The sequence below is a fragment of the Papio anubis genome, chromosome 3 (assembly GCF_008728515.1).
Source record: "Papio anubis isolate 15944 chromosome 3, Panubis1.0, whole genome shotgun sequence".
Lineage (NCBI taxonomy): Eukaryota > Metazoa > Chordata > Mammalia > Primates > Cercopithecidae > Papio > Papio anubis.
In genome coordinates this window covers 128,108,129-128,126,452 of record NC_044978.1, presented here as the reverse complement: position 1 = coordinate 128,126,452, position 18,324 = coordinate 128,108,129, and positions in this window count along the sequence as shown.

The window sequence follows — 18,324 nt, the reverse complement described above, 5'->3', positions numbered from 1 at the left end:
TTTTTTTCCTGTGACTTCTTCTCTGCCTCTAGATATATAGAAACTTCAGTATGTTCTTCAAGAATGACATGTAAGAGAAATGAACGCCAATCAACCCTTCCCTCAATTTATTTATGCATTCCCCTGGAGACTTCGATTTATTAATATCTGTAATTATATATGGATAATACAAATGCAAACTTCAGCCTAGTCCCTGTGCAGATAATTTAACACTGCATTTTTCTAGGTTATTAATTGATAAAGTTTCACCGTAGTTTTATAGACATACTTGTAGAAATCGACATTCTAAACATTAGCTTTCATGATAACTTTTTAGAAAGTCCCTCTTGTATCTGAGCAACCACCTGACCCAAGAAAATCTTGAAATCTTGACTCTTTTCAGGGAATGAATTATTTTATTATGGTTGAATTCTCAGTTTGTTAAGGGCTTGCCTAATTATGCATGCTACAAGTTTTAATATTAATTTAATAATCGCAAGTTACAAAACATATTACTTTCTAAAATAGAGCATACTGAATATAAATAGATCTGTATTTGTGACTTGGAATCATTGTTAACACTAATTCTTAAACTTTTAAAATAATACAATGATGCTCTTAGGCATTACTAACAAATTTAGGGATGTTTGCCTTGATACTAAATGGGCATCAGAGTGTCTTTGAGTTTGTTTATCTGAATTTTGTAATTTCTTTGCATTCATTATTGTTGGGTTGTTCCTTCCATTGCTATCATTATGCCTTTTAGTGGCATCCTTCTGCATCTTATTAATTAGCCACTTCTCTCTTAAAGGAGCTTAGGCACTTGTTAGGAAAGGAGACAAACCAAATGAACAGAGGTATTTGAGGCAGAGCTCTAGGAATTCAGTTAGAATGATAGTGCATAAACACTACTGGGGTGGTTGTGAGGATTAAGTGAAATATCATACATAAAGTACTCAGCTCATAAATGGTACTCAGTAACTCTAAGGGTTTTCTTTCCTGCCCCCATCTACTTCCTTGACTCTTTTTGCATCAAGTAGAGATCTGTCCTATCTCCAGCCCTTAGTGAGGTCATTGACCAAAATAAAAACAAGAGAGGCTTTTTCCTTGGGGATGGTAAGAATCATCTCCATAGAGTGGGCATCAGGGGGTGTAGAGAGGCAACCTTGTCCTCCTTCTTCTGCAAGGGATCCTTCCTTGAGTCCTATTCTCAGCCTTATCCACAGGTTAAGGGAAAAGGGCAAGTGGAGAAGTAGCATGTTCCTGTTTTAGTGTGCCTCCATCGGTAAAACATTTAGACTCTCTTTGACGGTGGTGGTTGTGATGGGGTTTCTTCTGACAAGGTGCATGCAAATTTTTAGTTTTATGTATATATATATATATACACACAGAGAAAGAGAGAGAGAATGATTGTTGTTCACTGCACTATGAAAATGCAGTGAGTGAACTCTTGTTAAACGTTTATTTACTTATCAATTCAATGTAATAAGTGCCAGACACTGAGCAGTAGCCCAACAGGGATAGGAAAACAAATAAAACACAGTCCATGGCTTCAGAGATTTACATCCAAATGAGGGAGACATACGAGTTAATGTTGAAGTTTGACAAGTGCTCAAATACCAGGAGATGTAGTGTACTGTGGAAACTCAAAGGAGGGGGCACTTGACCCAGACTCTACAGTGGTGAGGGGTGTGTGTGTGTGTGTGTGTTTGTATGTGTGTTGACCAGGGACATCACTGAACCTGAGTCCTAAAGAACAACTAGTAGTTATCCAGGCAACAGAGAGTTAGAAAATTATAGAAAAAAATTGTGTTTTAGGTTCAAAGCAGGCTTAGAAAGTTCTCAAGTAGAACACATGATCTTTTGATGCACTGTAGTTTATTTACTTATTTTTCTCTTGCTGTGCCTTTGAGTTTTTCTTTCCTTGTGCTTTACCTTTGCCTATGTCATTTTAGGAAAGTGCCTTTAGAAAAATGCTAGACTCTTTTCGTTGTGAAATTTAGGAAAAAATTTAAAAAGTAAAAAGTGAAGGAGATTAATCCACTTTTGGGCTCTAGACAGGACAGCTTAGGATATAGGTGTGCTACCAGGCAATACAAGTAAGAGACTCTGACGAGGATGCAGGAAATACATCAAGTACACGGGCAGCCCTAATTTGGTGTTCATTTCCAGATTCGTAAAGGAATAAGAGAATAAGCTCCCTAGACAGATTGGTCTAGTTTTAATCCTAGTACTGTGATGATCTGTGTAATCTTGGTTACATTACTTAATATCTCCTTGCTTCAGTTTCCTTATCTCTAAAATGGAAAAAAAGAAAACTATAATACCTCTTTTACAGGATTTATTGTCAGAGTAAGATGAGTCACCATTTGTAAATATTTGTCTGGCACTCAAAGGCTTTCAATAAATATTAGATATTATCATTAGTGTGAGTTTTTAAAAAATGCTAACATATGTAAACAACTCATTAATTAGTCATAGCTTAGTTCCTAGGACATAGTAATGACTTTGTAAATTGTCTTCCTCTTCCTCCTCCACTTTCTCTTCTGCTTTTCCATTATCATCCCTTTTCAAATGTTTATTTTCAGCCAGTATCTTGTCACTTTCTTTTCTTTTCTTTTTTGGGACAGATTCTTTCTCTGTCACCCAGGATGGAATACAGTAGTGCGATCTCAGCTCACTGCAACCTCTGCCTCCCAATTTAAAGAGATTCTCATGCCTCAGCCTCCCGAGTAGCTGGGATTACAAGTGTACACCACCATACCCAGCTAACTTTTTGTATTTTTAGTAGAGATGGGGTTTTATCATGCTGGCCAGTCTGGTCTCGAATTCTTGGCCTCAAGTGATCCTTTCACCTTGGCCTCCCAAAGTGCTGGGATTATAGGCATGAGCCAGCATGCCTGGCCCTTTTTTTTTTCCCCCTTAGCGGAATCATAATCATGTGTCAATGTTTAGTTTAATACTGAATTGTTCTCTGTTTCTTTGTTGACTTTCTATTTTTCCTTCCTAACTAACTGCAAGTTACTTGAGGATAGGAAGTAGGCTTAATACTTACAGTATAGTGCTGAGAATATAGCAGATGCTCTGTAAATATTTGTTGAATGGCTTATGAAATAGTTGGTAGTTATCAAATACTATTGATTAAGAGTGGAAAAGTATTCTGTCATCAATGAAGGTTCTTTAATTTTTTTATATGCTGAGTATTTATCTAACAGTTAAGAATGTTTCAGGATCTGATGGAAGATTTCCAGGTCTATAGCTTTAGTTTTTATCTACACGTGATAGAAACATTGGTCTTATCTTTAAGATAAAATATTTTTATCTGTTCCTAATATTCTTATTTAGAAAATAGACATTAGCCTTCTTTATTTTGATCTTTGTACACTCAGAAAGTAGGGTCTTAGGAACATTAAAAGATAATATACATGTTTCATTGAATTCTAATTTTGTGGATTGGTAAGCCCATGATGTTATCACTGAATTTAACTGATTTACAGTTTTTTTGTTTTTTTTTGTTTTTCTCTACAACTCAGGTAGTTTTTTCTTACAAAGTACAGTTCTGCCAAGAAGTTTCTAGAAGTACTACACATATTCAACTGCGTAGTCTCTTATTGAATTTAAGTAAGTCAGCATCAACCATTCCTACTTCCATTATCCAGATGAAAAGCAGATTGGATGAGTGACATAGAAAACCTGCAGACTTAGGTGCTGAACACAATATCAACAAATAACTTCAAAATCAAATTGTCTTCTTTACTACATTTGTGAACTCAATCTTCTACTTTCCATTTTCATTACTTCCAGATAATCATTCTGATTCGACTTGAGTTTAGCAGTTGACTTTTATTTCTATTTTAGCAAATGATTTCTTCCTGGTATTTCGGGCATTAAGTCACTCAGATCTTGCCTAGTGATTGCTCACATATGTGTTACGCCTTCTTCATTCAGTTCAACAGAGTCACACACAGATACACAAAAGTAAGCCAAGGAACATGTGTCCAGTGCAATTGCCCAGATCTAGTCTTTGCTTTGTCTTGACCTAATGCTGATCATCTTTGTTCTTGTTTCATTGGCTCAAAAGTGTTGGCTTCTCACAATTCGCAGTTGCAAAAATATGAAACCAACCTAAGTATCTATCAATCAACAAGCAGATGAAGAGAATGTGGCATATATACACCTTGGAATACTATTCAGCCACATAAAGGAACTAAATAGTGTCCTTTGTGGCAAGTTGGTTGGAGCTAGAGCCCATTATTCTAAGGGAAGTAACTGAGGAATGGGAAAAACAAATATCGCATGTTCTCACTTATAAGTGGGAACTAAGCTATGAGGATGCAGAGGCTCAAAAATGATATAATGGACCTTGGGAACTTGGGGTGGGAGGAATAGTAGAAAAGTGGGTGAGGGATAAAAAACTACATGTTGGGTAGAGTGTACACAGCTTGGGTGACAGGTACACCAAAATCTTAGAAATCACCACCAAACTTATCTATGTGTTGAAAAACCACCTGTATCCCCCAATACTATATTTTTTAAAAAAGAAAGAAATCTAATTATTAAAAAAGGTTTGGCTTCCAATTTTTTTAAAAATGTGGCTTTGAGGACCTATGAAGACTCTCCTCACTGCTTTGAATTTGGTTTTCTTTGTGTCTTCCCCTTTGGTTCTTGACTCTGTGTACTTTGACTACTACTTCGGGGGAAAGACACCTTCCCCCAGCTCTTCCAGACAACCCCACCAGCATAGTCAACCACTGATTATTTCCTTCTGCCTCCATCAGAGAAGAGGGATTTATATGCACATTTCATTTTTCCTAGTTGGGTTTCTAAGCAGGTAAATGGTCAACACTATTTCTTAACTAGTCATAACTCTTTAAGGCATAGCTGAAAAATATATTCTAATTTATTTTCTTTTTTAATTTTTTCTTTATATGCAGGCTAAAAATTGTGTCTGCATATGTAAATAGTTTAAATGGTTCAATGAATTAGTAAAATCAGACAAATCAGGAAAAAGACAATCATTCTGGCTCTATGACAGACATTAAAGTGATGGAATGGCTGGTGCCTTACTAAAAAAAGCTTTCAACCACATGTATCTAAAAGCTAATCATTTGATGAGGTAGTCATAAGCATATATAATTGACCTCATAACAATACAACTTTTTTGAGCCTGTCTTATCAATAGTAAATTGACCTAAAAACTTGATAAAAGTTTAGTATTCATATCAATCTTGATAGAGGAGAGTTTAACATTTCTATGGAATTTATTGCACCATACAGAGCGATGAACAGTTCAAATATAATGTTGGCATTTTCTTAAATGTTATTTATTTAATTGACCAAATAGTTGAAGAGTTATAAAGATATATCCTAAGGTTTTTAGTTCTAATAACACAAGACCACAATCGTTTTGTAGCACATATTTAAAGTGCATTGTGTCTTTTATATACAGATTACACACAGAGAGATTATAGACGGATTTTTTTCCCTACTCAGACCAATTCACATCAGATAATAATTCCAGAAACTGGCATTTTGTAACTTACTTAACCTATCCCAGAAAAGCATAAGCTATGTGCTAATGCAGATGTTTGGAGGGGAAAATGTTGTATTTTTTCTGAGTGAGGAGGAGGAAGTGACAACAACCGAGATTTAAATGATAGCATGGGATAGTAGTTACTACAATTAAAAGTCATTTATGGGCTTCCTTGTAACAAATTATCATTGAACAGCACTCTCAGGAAAACATTAACAAAGCGGTATTTGAATGAGTGACTTGATCTATGGAATGAAAGGGTAGAAGGGTAGGGAAGTGAAGGAATAACCCATTACTCCAAAGAATAGGGAGAATAGCTTTGTAAACAGCTCGTTCAGACCTAGGTGGCAGACATCTTTTATAAAGGAAACCAAGTGATATTGTGCACAATCCTAAAGTTAGAAGTAATACGCCATTTTATTTTTGGCTTAGTAAGTTGTAAACTCACTCATTTTAATTCATTTTCCTTTACTACCTTTGAATTCATAGAGAATTCTTTATTTTTATTTTTATTTTTTTGAGACGGAGTCTTGCTCTGTCACCCAGGCTGGAGTGCAGTGGCATGATTTCGGCTCACCACCAGCAGCTCTGCCTCCCAGGTTCACACCATTCTCCTGCCTCAGCCTCCCGTGTAGCTAGGACTACAGGCGCTCACCACCACCCCCAGCTAATTTTTTGTATTTTTAGTAGAGACAGGGTTTCACCGTGTTAGCCAGGATGGTCTCGATCTCCTGACCTTGTGACCCACCCACCTCCGCCTCCCAAAGTGCTGGGATTATGGACATGAGCCACCGCGCCCGGCCCAGAATTCTTGAGCAGTACAATATTTCAGAGTATGATTAATGATATATTAGTCTTACTTTATAAATTTAAACAATAGACAAAAGCCAAAATAACTAAATGAAAACGTAAAAATATTTTAATCAAACAATACCCTTGGGAAGCTATAGGTTTGGAGAAGTAGTTTGGTAATTTTTTTGATATCAATTAACTGAATAGATGAGATAATGTGACCAAATTTTATAATGGAAGCATACTTTGACCATCCAGGCAGTTTTTCTCTGAAACTGGTCTCTTGGTTTCTTTGAGTCTGAAGGGAATTGATTAAGAGAAGAAATTTTTGCTTATGTTTTCTTGCTGAAAACATATCTGACACTTTAAGATTTTCATTGGATCAATGAATTTTGATTTCCATCTTTATTATGGTTGTCATTATAGTATTATCTTACATTAATAAAAAGTATTAACCATCATGGAGAAATAAGTGTTCAAATGTATGACTCTTAGACTATACATAAATATATAATTTATCCTCTTGTCCACCAGAGGTCTAACTGCTGTTTGCAAAACCACATATCTTGGCAGGGGTTGAAATATAATTACTTTTTCTTGGATATTCTTTTTTTTTTTTTTTTTTTTTTTGAGACAGAGTCTTGTTCTGTCTCCCAGGCTGGAGTGCAGTGGCGCGATCTCGGCTCACTGCAACCTCCACCTCCCGGGTTCAAGCGATTCTCCTGCCTCAGCCTCCTGAGTAGCTGGGATTACAGGTGCATGCCACCACTCCTGGCTAATTGTATATCTTTAGTAGAGATGGGTTTTCACCATGTTGGTCAGGCTGCTCTTGAACTCCTGACCTCATGATCTGCCCACCTCGGCCTCCCAAAGTACTGGGATTACAGGCGTGAGCCACTGTGCCTAGCCTGGATATTCTTTAGTTTCTTCATCCACCAAAATTCTTCTGCCAAGGAAATAATATGACAATCTTTTTGTCAATAATTATTGGTTCAGTTATTTTAAATATAATTGTTTAACATATATTGTTTAACTACTGCATAACTATTAGTTATTTAATAACTCCTACTGTTATTATTGATTTTGATTATCTGATATGAGAAAGAGAGCCAAAGGTGTACAACTTTCTTTATTACCTTGGCTCCTTATTCTTAAACTTTTTTTTTTTTTAAACTTCACAGGCCACTTGAGGAAGCTAATAAAATCCTGAGCTCCCACTCCAGAAAAGTACATGTGTCTTCATGTAGGCAGAACTTCAAATGTAGTTTCCAGAACTTGGCAGATCGCTGAAACTCAATCATGGCTCAGTGGATTCCAGTGAACCCCTGCTCTGTGGGTTTAAGGCTCCATCTAGATCCCCTCTGCACTCAGCAGTGTCAAGCCCACAGCTTCCTATTACAAGTTCCTGTGACTCTTTGCAGGAGTGTGCATAGCCTATGTGTAGGGCAGGTCAGATGCCAGGATGTTAATACCCTAATACCTCTCAACCAATGGTGGATAAGAATTGGTGGATGAATACCCCGGTTTCTTCACTCTTCAAGTAGAACAACTTGGAAGCATTTTCTATACCATCTTCCAGGTCCTAGCAAGAGATGCTATTTGGCTATATGATAACTTGCTTACTAAAGATACCTGTTATTAACTTTCTTCCCTGCCCTGCCCCACTTCTCTACTCTCCAAATGATGCCTCATGGGATTAGCTGCCAAATAATGTATTTGCAATTAAATCCTAGTCTTGGGGTCTGCTTTTGGAGCGATTAATTTGTTGGAATTATTACTGCCATTATAATAAATCAACTCAAAACTTAGTAGCATAAAACAAGAATTTTATTATGCTTGTGAATTCTCTGGGGTAGGAATTCAAACAGAGCACAGTGAAAATGGTTTGTTTCCACTACATGATGTTTGGGGCCTCAAGTGGGAATACTCAAAGGCTGGGTAGACAACTGGGGGTTGGAATCATCTGAAGGCCCCTCACACATGTATGTAAAGCCTGGACTGGGATGACTCACTTGTGAGCTCAGCTGGAAGTAGTGACCTGAGTACCTACATGAGGCATCTCCAGATGGAAGTTTCGAGGTACTCACTCATACATGGTGTCTAGCTTTCCCCAAAGTGAGTGCCCCAAGAGGACCCGGTAGAGGCTACACTGTCCTTTTGGATCTAGCCTTTGTATTTGTACAACATTGCTTTTGCTACACTCTTTTGGTTACAAGCCATGTGATAAATTGGCCTAGATTTGGTGGGAAAAGTGTCAGATAATTCGCATATATATTTTAAAACTTCCACATGAACTAAGACAGAGGTATTGCATAAGTAGGATTTGTTTCTGAATGAAGAACATTCTCCCCTTAAACAGTTGTTTCCTAATGGAAAATATTCTCCTTGTAAAGCTTTGGTGAGCTGATATGAAAAGTCAGATTTACAATTTTTGTTCTTCTATTATTCTACCAGGTTCATGATTTTTATTAGCATGGGTATAGCTACAAATTAGCTGAGAAATGATATGTCAAATGCATTTTTGTTAATTTAATCAAATTTAAAATGCACTAGGAGAGTGCATTATTTAAATTAAAAATTCAGTAAATTATTTTTTAAAGGGAATAATAGAGTAAATTTGCATATATAGAATTTTCTTGAAGCTGATCATACATGTAATTGCATTTTTTGAACATGAGTTGTAATTTAGTACTTTAATAAATATAAATCTGGTCTTCCATTCTAAGTTTAAATCAGTCAAGAAAAACGAGAAGGAAACACAGGACATTATTGTATGATGGATAAGAAGAGGTCTATATGTATTCAACCGTGCTGAGTTCATGTCAAAAGAAGCTTAGAAAACTGCTTTCTCTTTTTATAGAAACATAAAAGGATAAATATTATATAGTATTGGAGCTGAAATAGAACCTAAAAAGTCTTTTAGTTCAGGTTCAACCTTTTGTAGATGGCATTTTGAGATGTTAAATATGTATACCTTTAACACACATAATTACACATAGAAATATTTATAGATATGCATATTTACATACATTAACACATGGTTTTTTCTTTCTTTCTTTTTTCTTTTTTTTCTTTTTTTTTTTTTTTGCTTGCCAAATGAGATAGCCTAAAATAAATGCCATTCCTATAGCAACAAACACAACTAGTTCCCAGATCTTGGTTTCTAATATCTTTCTCCAATAAAAGTATTCAGGATTCTTTATAGAAATGACTGATGCTATGGCTCTGACCATAAATATGCCAGATGAGCCTGGAGCATCTTGCAGTGCCAGAAAGTAAAGAAATGGTCATAAGAAGAGAAAGAGAGAAACAAAGCCTCCACATATTGATGAGGATGTGTCAAAGGAGAAGCATAGATGTCAACTGAAAGAGCACCCAAGGGCCAAAGCTGAAACCATCTGGGAAGCAAAATAAATAATGTATATTGGATTACAACCTAAAGTATAAAATAAACACTCATGTGTCCATATTGATATAAATACATAATTGAATCAATAAATGGGAAAGAAGAGACAAATCTCCCATGTAGAAGAATTCCAAATAAATTATGTAGATATTCAGCCCTGAAGAAGGGAGAGAAAAGCTCCATATTCTTTAGGTGTGGGCTGCATGTGGTGAATTCCTCCCAAAGTCTACAGTATGAAAAGGGAGAAAAGAGTAACTTTACAGTGGAAAGACCTGACAAACACTACCTCAGCCAGGTAATCAAGGCCAACATCTGCAGTCATAAATCATCTTGATAGCATGGACCACTATACTCTGTGGTTTCCTACCAATCACCCATAACTCTGGTCTTATAATCAGAAAAGCATCAAACAATTTTCAATACTAGATATCCTACAAAGTACATGACCAGGACTCCTCAAAAATGTCAGCTCATCAAAAATAAGGAAAGTCTGAGAAAATGACACAGCTGAGAGGAGCCTAATAAGATAATGATAATTAAATGTAATGTGGTTCCCTAGATGGTGTCCTGTAACAGAATAAGGATATTAGGTAAAAACTAAAGAAATCAAAAGAATCTATGAAATTTACTTAATAATATAACAATGTTGGTTCATTAACTATAACAAAGGCATCCAAAAGTAACCAGAAAATTGATGAATTTATCTTTCATTTTGTGCATTAAGAAATTGAGTATTAAGCTATGTTTTCACCAAGATAAAATCTTTGATGAAACCTGAAACATTTAATCAAATTTTATATGCTTCCTAAATGATGTAATGATAAAGATTTTGCAAATATTTAGATAAATGCGCTTTTACATTTTAATGAGCTTTTTGTCATTGTAGAGTTATAGCTCGTGTATACTGGAGGAAAGTTTCTTTTTCCATGATACTTTTCTTTCTACATATACTTTCTTCTTTTTCCCTTTCTGGCATCTATAGAATTTTTTTATTAGCCAACATTCTAAGGCCTTCCTCTAGTTTAGCATCCTATTCAAATGTTCTCAAAGTTCAATTCTGGCTAATCCAAACTAGGACAGATGCTCTCATGAATAGAATGAATCAGGGTCAGACACAGATCCTCCAATTCCCTTTCTTTCTGCCAGGAGATTACCATTGAATCTGTGAACTTTCGTCTGCTATATTCAGTTAGGATATGACTTTGTGATACTATTATTATTACTATTATTTATTTTTTGCAAAAACAAAAACAAACAAACAAAAAAACAAAGGGAAAATATTGGCTTTTATACCTGATATTCAGAAAGGGGAGATGCTGGGAAAGTCCACCTCTATTCTCTGTTTCTTAGCCCACTCATTTGTAAAATAGAGCCACCTGTAAATAACATAGGTAATATCATGAAGGAATATCTCAGCAGTCATGTAATAGCATGACACTATAAGCCAGTATTTATAATAAAATAAAATAATTTAAGATGATATCCATAAGAATATTTAAGGAATGTGTATTGCTCTGAAATAAGAAAACAGAGTACATTTTGTTATGAAGTCTCTGATCATGTGATTGATGGCAAGAAAGACATTCCCCATCAGGGAGTAAACCTGCTGGACTTGATGGCATTCTTTTAGGTTCCTTGGACAGGATTTGACAGTTTTGCAACGTTAAAAAAATGCTCATTTGCATCTTCCTCAAGAACATCTGGAGAGGGAAAAAAAGTGGCTTTGGAAAGCTGTTCAGCTCACAGAAAACTGAGGCTGTGCAAACATCCCAGCTTTCCCTTGCTGGCCATCACTCACAACCAATGTATTTATTCTTTTTCTCCGACAAGAGAGCAACATTTGGAAAGGCCGCCACAGGGATGTTTTAAGCTGCAGGCCTGTCCACCTCGTGTGATTTGGAGTCAACACAATCACCAGGCTGAGTAAGGCAAACTCTGCAGCCTGTCCAATGCGGGAGAAGAAGGCAGATTTGCTACCTTTCCAATTTCCTATCTCTGTTTAAAGCATCAACACCAAGGGCAGGAACTTGCCAGTATTTCGATGAGTCATTGGCTTTACCTTGGTTTCAAACCAAGAACATTCTTACCTAACATGGGTGCAGACCTCTCCTCTCCCTTTATCTCTTGCTGTAATTTTACTCTGTTTCCAAATACAATGGAACTCAGAAGCTGGCTTGTACCTTGTTATTCTTGAGTTGTGATAGGACCTTATGAGGTCATTCTATAGAACCACAGCTTCTTTTTGCCTTCCCAACACTCACCAGTAACACTTCACTTCCAAAGATATCTTACCTCTGATTTCTTCCTTATGGTCCCAGGTAAAGCTAGGCTCTGAGGTCTGATGATCAAAAGAATGGTTGCTTATCATATTTAAGTAGGCAAACATAGATATTTGTTTTGCTCCGTGGCAGCAGCTATTCCAGATTTACTACTAATATGATTTTGCTGTGTCCCCACCCAAATCTCATCTTGAATTGTCATCCCCATTATCCCTGTGTGTCTAGGTAGAAACCTGGTGGGAGGTGATTGGATCATGGGGGTGGTTTCTGCCATGCTATTCTCATGACAGTGAGTGAGTTCTCACAAGATCTGATGGTTGTATAAGGGACTCTTCTCCCTTTGCTACTCACTCTTTTCTCTCTTCTCTCTCTTGCCTGCTGCCATGTAAGACGTGCCTCTTCCCCTTCTGCCATGATTGTAGGTTTCCTGAGGCCTCCCTAGCCTTTGCAGAATTGTGAGTCAATTAAACCTATTTTCTTTATAACTTACCCAGTCTCATGTATGTTTTCATAGCAGTGTGAAAATGGACTAATACAGTGACATATTTACATTCAGCTAAAAAGTCAAATTCAAATATAAGTCTTGAACTGGCAGGTAAAATGTTGCCCAAAACATGGTTTTCTTCAGCAGTAAAAAGTCCTAACATACAGCCTGGTTGAAGAAAATCAAATAAGATGGTGATTTCCCTAAAGTTGGCTTCTACAGTATTAAAACTCTACCAAGAAGTTAAGAGAAAAGTTGGAATAAAGATATGTCTAGGGAAAAAATATGTTTGCTTGTTATGCTTGGAAAGTATGTAAGTATACATTTTAGCTTGCAAAACAAGATTATGGTAATAATAATAATAGTAATAAATGATTAGGGCCCATGGCTTGAACAACCTCATTTATCATCGTGAAGCTATGGGGGCAATTATTCATGAAAATTGGTGTCAACAATTTTGTAAGCTCTCTGCAGACTTCACATAGCATAGTTTAAACCAAAGATATTTGGAGGACCTACGTTACCCAGATAGCTGCTTCAGGCTTTCACTTTATTTGATAAGGGCCAAAGAGTCAACCTTCTAGTTTCTACTAATAGGTCAGAAAGACCAAGGTACCTGGAGTGTCAACTGAAAAAAGAGTTAAAGGAATCATTGCTACCTTTCCTTTCCAAGTGACGATGATATTGTAAGAAGTAATTTGAAATGCTTTAAGAAAATCTCAAAAGCATTCTTCTTTTTTTCTATTTATCTGATGTCTCAATTTCTCTGATTTTCTTAATGTCTCGTATTATGGCACTGTTGTTTAATGTACTAGAATTAAAGTATTAGAACTTATAAGGCTGCACAAGATTTTTGCTGTTAAAAAATGGTTCCCTTGTTTTGGTTCATCTCAGTTAACTGAAAAGGTCCTCACCTAATCATGTCCTCTTGTCATTGAAAGGCAGAAAAGGAACTAACACAGCAGAGAAGACTATTTTCAAAATCAATCCCTCATATTTAAAAGAGAGATCTATCCTCTCCAGGAGGTGCAAACATAGTCATTAGAACTAAGACCTCCATCTTCTCAAGTGCCCTTCCATTTTTTCATACTGAATGGAGCTTTCAGGTGCCTGCTGGGCTAACTAAAATAGATGGCTTTTTTCCTTTAATGGGGTTCAGTTTGATTTTCTGTCATTGTGGTCAATGACACAAGACCTGTTCCGCTGTCTCAATGCTAGGGGAACATCATTTTCCCTCACATCATTCGAGCTGCATTATTTTCACTCACCTGCCAGCTCAGTGTCCTTCTTTGGGGGTGTTCTTTAAGTCCAGCCTTAACATTTCACAGTTTCTCAAGTATATAATGTACATGAGATCCAGTGGGCAATGGTACTTCTTATTTCTGAAACTCTTTTATGGTATAAGGGAAAAATGAGTCTACTTATTTATTTTGAATAGACAAATGATCATTTTATATATTTGTGGGGTACAATGTGATGTTTTGATCTAAGTATACCTTGTAGAAATATTAAATCAAGCTAATTAACATTACCTCACCAACTTACCGTTTTTTATGGTGAGAATGTTAAAAATCTATTCTTTTAGCAATTTTTAATTATATAATACGTTATTAACTGTTGTCATCATATAGTATAATAGATCACTAAAACATATTCCTTCAGTCTAAGTGAAACTTTGTACCCTTTGATCAACATCTCCCCTTTCCCCATCCCCCCTGGTCCCCCACCCCCAGCCTCTGGTAACCACCTTTCTACTCTGTTTCTATGAGATTCACTTTTTTAGTTTCCACATATAAGGCAGATTATAGTATTTGTCTGTCTGTGTTGGTTTATTTTATTTCACATAATGTCCTTCAGATTCCATCCATGTCATGAATGACAGATTTTTTTTCTTTTTTAAGGCAATAGAATATTCCATTTTCTATATATCACATTTTCTTTATTTACTTATTTGTTGATGGACACTTAGGATGATTCCATATTTTGGCTATTGTGAATAGTGCTGCAAAGAACTTGGGAGTGCAGACATCTCTTTAACTTATTAATTTCAATTCCTTTGCGTATGTACCCAGAAGTGGGTTTGCTGGATCATATGTCTTTTGAGCTGTGTCTTCTACTTTATGTTTGATCTCTGAGACAAGGAAAACAAACAATGTTCCCCTGAAATTTCCTTCTACTGCAATCTGTGCAAGGTCTATCTGTAAATGGCCTAAAAGATCCCCAAGTTCACCCTGAATATTTGAGTTGGTTGTTCATTCTTACATATCAACATGGATCTCCACTTGGCCATAGTTTTCAGGTAGCACACAACTGTCCTTAAAACAGGTACCATCTGGGTATCAGATTCAACTCTTGGGCCCAGCAAGCCAGATACATGAAGACAGGCATTTCCAGTACTTTCAGCAACTCGAACCACATTCATGAAATTACAGCCTCCATAGTCACAGCTCCCTGAGTACCATGTATTAAGCATTTAGGATATGGTAGGCATGGAGCCTACCATGAGTGCTTTACCTGCTTTGATTCCATTTGACCTTAGCAACAACACTAGGGGCAGGCATTTTTTTTTTTTTTTTGAAATGCAGTCTTGCCCTGTCACCCAGGCTGGAGTGCAGTGGCTTCATCTCAGCTCACTGCAACCTCTGTCTCCTGGGTTCAAGCAATTCTACTGCCTCAGCCTCCCTAGTAGCTGGAATTACAGGCATGTGCTACCATGCCCAGTTAATTTCTGTACTTTTAGTAGAGACGGGGTTTCGCCATATTAGCCAGGCTGGTCTTGAACTCCTGACCTCAAGTGATCTGTCTGCCTCGGCTCCCAAGGTGCTGGGATTACAGGCATGAGCCACCATGCCCGGCCAGGAGCAGGCATGTTTTAAACCCTGTTTTACAGGTAGGAAGACTGACGCTCATGAAATAATGACATCTTCCTAAAGTTACCAGTAGTGGCATAACAAATTTTAAACTCAGATTTTCTGAGTCCAAAGCCTTAATCTCTATAATACACCACACCACTTCCTCTTCTACCCATCCTGCAGTTTTCAGTGAAGCTGGACAGGGGAGGGAGTTGGAGATGGAGTGGTTGGAAGAAAACAGAGTAGGCTGTTTAGATTCTGATGATATTAGACCTTAAGTTAGGTTTTTTGAAGAGGTGAAGGAGACAGGAAAGTAAAACAACTGCTCCTTTCTTGCAACTCTCTTGGAAAGCACAGAAATTGCATTTTCCCCCCAAAGGTCACTGAGCAAATGTCCAAATATTCTCTAGGGATAATTTGACCTTGACCCTTGGAAGGAGGGAGGATCTCTCTAGAAAGTAAGTCTCCGGTGCTCTCAACATTTTGGATAAAGCTTGTAATGTCTGTGTCATGACAATGTCAAGGGGATAGGGATATCATTTGTCATGTGTCTCCCTCAGGTCTCTTCTGCGGGTGCCTAGGTGCAGCAGAGCTATCTTCTCTTTAAATGGTTCTGAGTAACGTTGCCAAGAAGTACACTTACATTATTTAAAGACCTTTTAAAAGAGAGCCCTCCCCCTTAAGCACACTCTTGGCTGATAATCCCCATTGAACAATCTGCTGCTATATTTCTTGGAGACATTATTTAAAATCCTTTTAAAGTGCAGTTCTTCCTACTTCCCGACGATTGATACCTGTGAAGGACTTAATAGTATCGGGGAGCGGGGGAGGAGGATGACTGCTACTTAAAAGGATTTAAAAGAAAGTTGCAGCCATATTTCATAACCATGATGCCTAAAAGCCTATGGTAAGGGAAAAGAGAGCTGCTGCTTCCTTTTCTGAGCATGCTTTGGATTATATTCCTTCTGAGTTTTCCTTTACTTGCTCAGAGAACCACCAAGACGACTGTCCAGTCTGTAGTGGCTTTACGTCCAGAACACAGTGACCATTTGGTGAGACTGAAAAAGCCCTTAGAATTTTCTGAAGTAGAGGATGAAAATGCAGATGTCTACAGAAGCCAGGGAGAGTGTTATTTCATTGTTATAAATGAAACAATCTATACAGGTCCCTATTGTCTTATATGTAGCCCACTTGGATTGTTATAACATATATATAACACATATATACACACACACATACGCTATATATATATGCACACACATATGCTATATATACACACAACTATACATATAGCATATAATATATACACATACATACATATATATACACATATATATTTAAAGAAACATATGTATACCTGATTTTAGGTGGCTTAAAAATAATACATATGTCTGCTATTTATTGAGCACTGTGTTTTATGCATACTTCCTAAACTTTATGTATAGTGTCTCATTTATGACTCACATCAATAATACGAAGTATACACTCTTATTACCTTCCTTTTACACATTAGAAAATGGAGGTACTGAGTTTGCTAACCCACAAACTCAGAAGAGACAAATAATTTCTGTTTCAAGGTGTTGAATTATGGATTAGTTTACTATGAAGCAATAGATAAGATTACGTTGTTGTTATCGTTGTTAAGGTTCCCAGAATGTCCTCTGAAATAATCACAGGAACTCAAAATAATGAAGACTCACTTTTCTCTCTCTCTCTCTTTTTTTCTTTTTTTGTTATACTTTAAGTTCTAGGGTACATGTGCACAACGTGCAGGTTTGTTACATATGTATACATGTGCCATGTTGGTGTGCTGCACCCATTAACTCTTCATTTACATTAGGTGTATCTCCTAATGCTATCCCTCCCCCCTCCTCCCTCTCCCCTCCCCACAATAGGCCCCAGTGGGTGATGTTCCCCTTCTTGTGTCCAAGTGATCTCATTGTTCAATTCCCACCTATGAGTGAGAACATGCGGTGTTTGGTTTTCTGTTCTTGCGATAGTTTGCTGAGAATGATGGTTTCCAGCTGCATCCATGTAAAATGTTCTAATCTAATACTCAGCTAAAGCCCAAAAACAAAACAAAACTAAACTAAACTAATATTGACAGGCATTGTCATGTTATTCAGGTCTCAGCTCCAATATTACCTCCTGGAAGAAGCTTTCCTTTGACAACTAGCATAAAATTGTCCCTTATCTTTTTCATTACTCTAGCACATTACTCTGTTCATGTGTTCGGAATGATTTTTCTTTAAAAAAGGAAAACTGTTGTTTATTTTTCTTACTAAAATGGAAGTTCTATGAAACTAACCTTACCTGTCTTGCTCACCTATATGTTTATAGCCTCTTACAATACATGGTACAGAATGTGTCTTCACTAAAAATTTTTGAAGAAAAAAAATATAGTATTCACAATTTGTCTGTTAGACATTTTCGGGTCTGAAGTTCTTCTAAGAACTGCTTGATGAGTAATTGGTCTAAGGAATTAGGGAAGACCTCAGAAAGAAGGTGACATTGATCTGGGCTTCAAAAGATAGAATTCCACCAAGTGGAGGTGTGTGGGATGCAGTGGCATTCCAGTATAAATATAGAAGTATAAAAATTGTCAGTGTAACTGAAACAATCTAGCTTGGCTGGAGTTTAGTCTCTCATATTCACAGTGAAAATGGGAGAGGATGAGCCCCAGACTTCTTGGTTTCTCAGTTCCAAATTGGAAAGTGTCTTGAATATCACCCTATGGATTTCATACTCCATCTTTTAGATCATAAGGTTTTAAGCAACAGTGTAGTTTGCTAAGGGAATTCTGCTGGTTGTGTGGAAAATGAAGGTAATATAAGAGAAGAGTGGAGGCAAGAGATCTCTTAGAAGACCGTTGCTAATAGTCTAGGAGAGAAATGATGACTAGTATGTGTAAGGACATGATAGACGTGGGAAAAAGAAGGCTGGGGATGAATATTAGAGATGTGTGAGGGAGAGAACTGATGGGTTTCATTGACCAATTT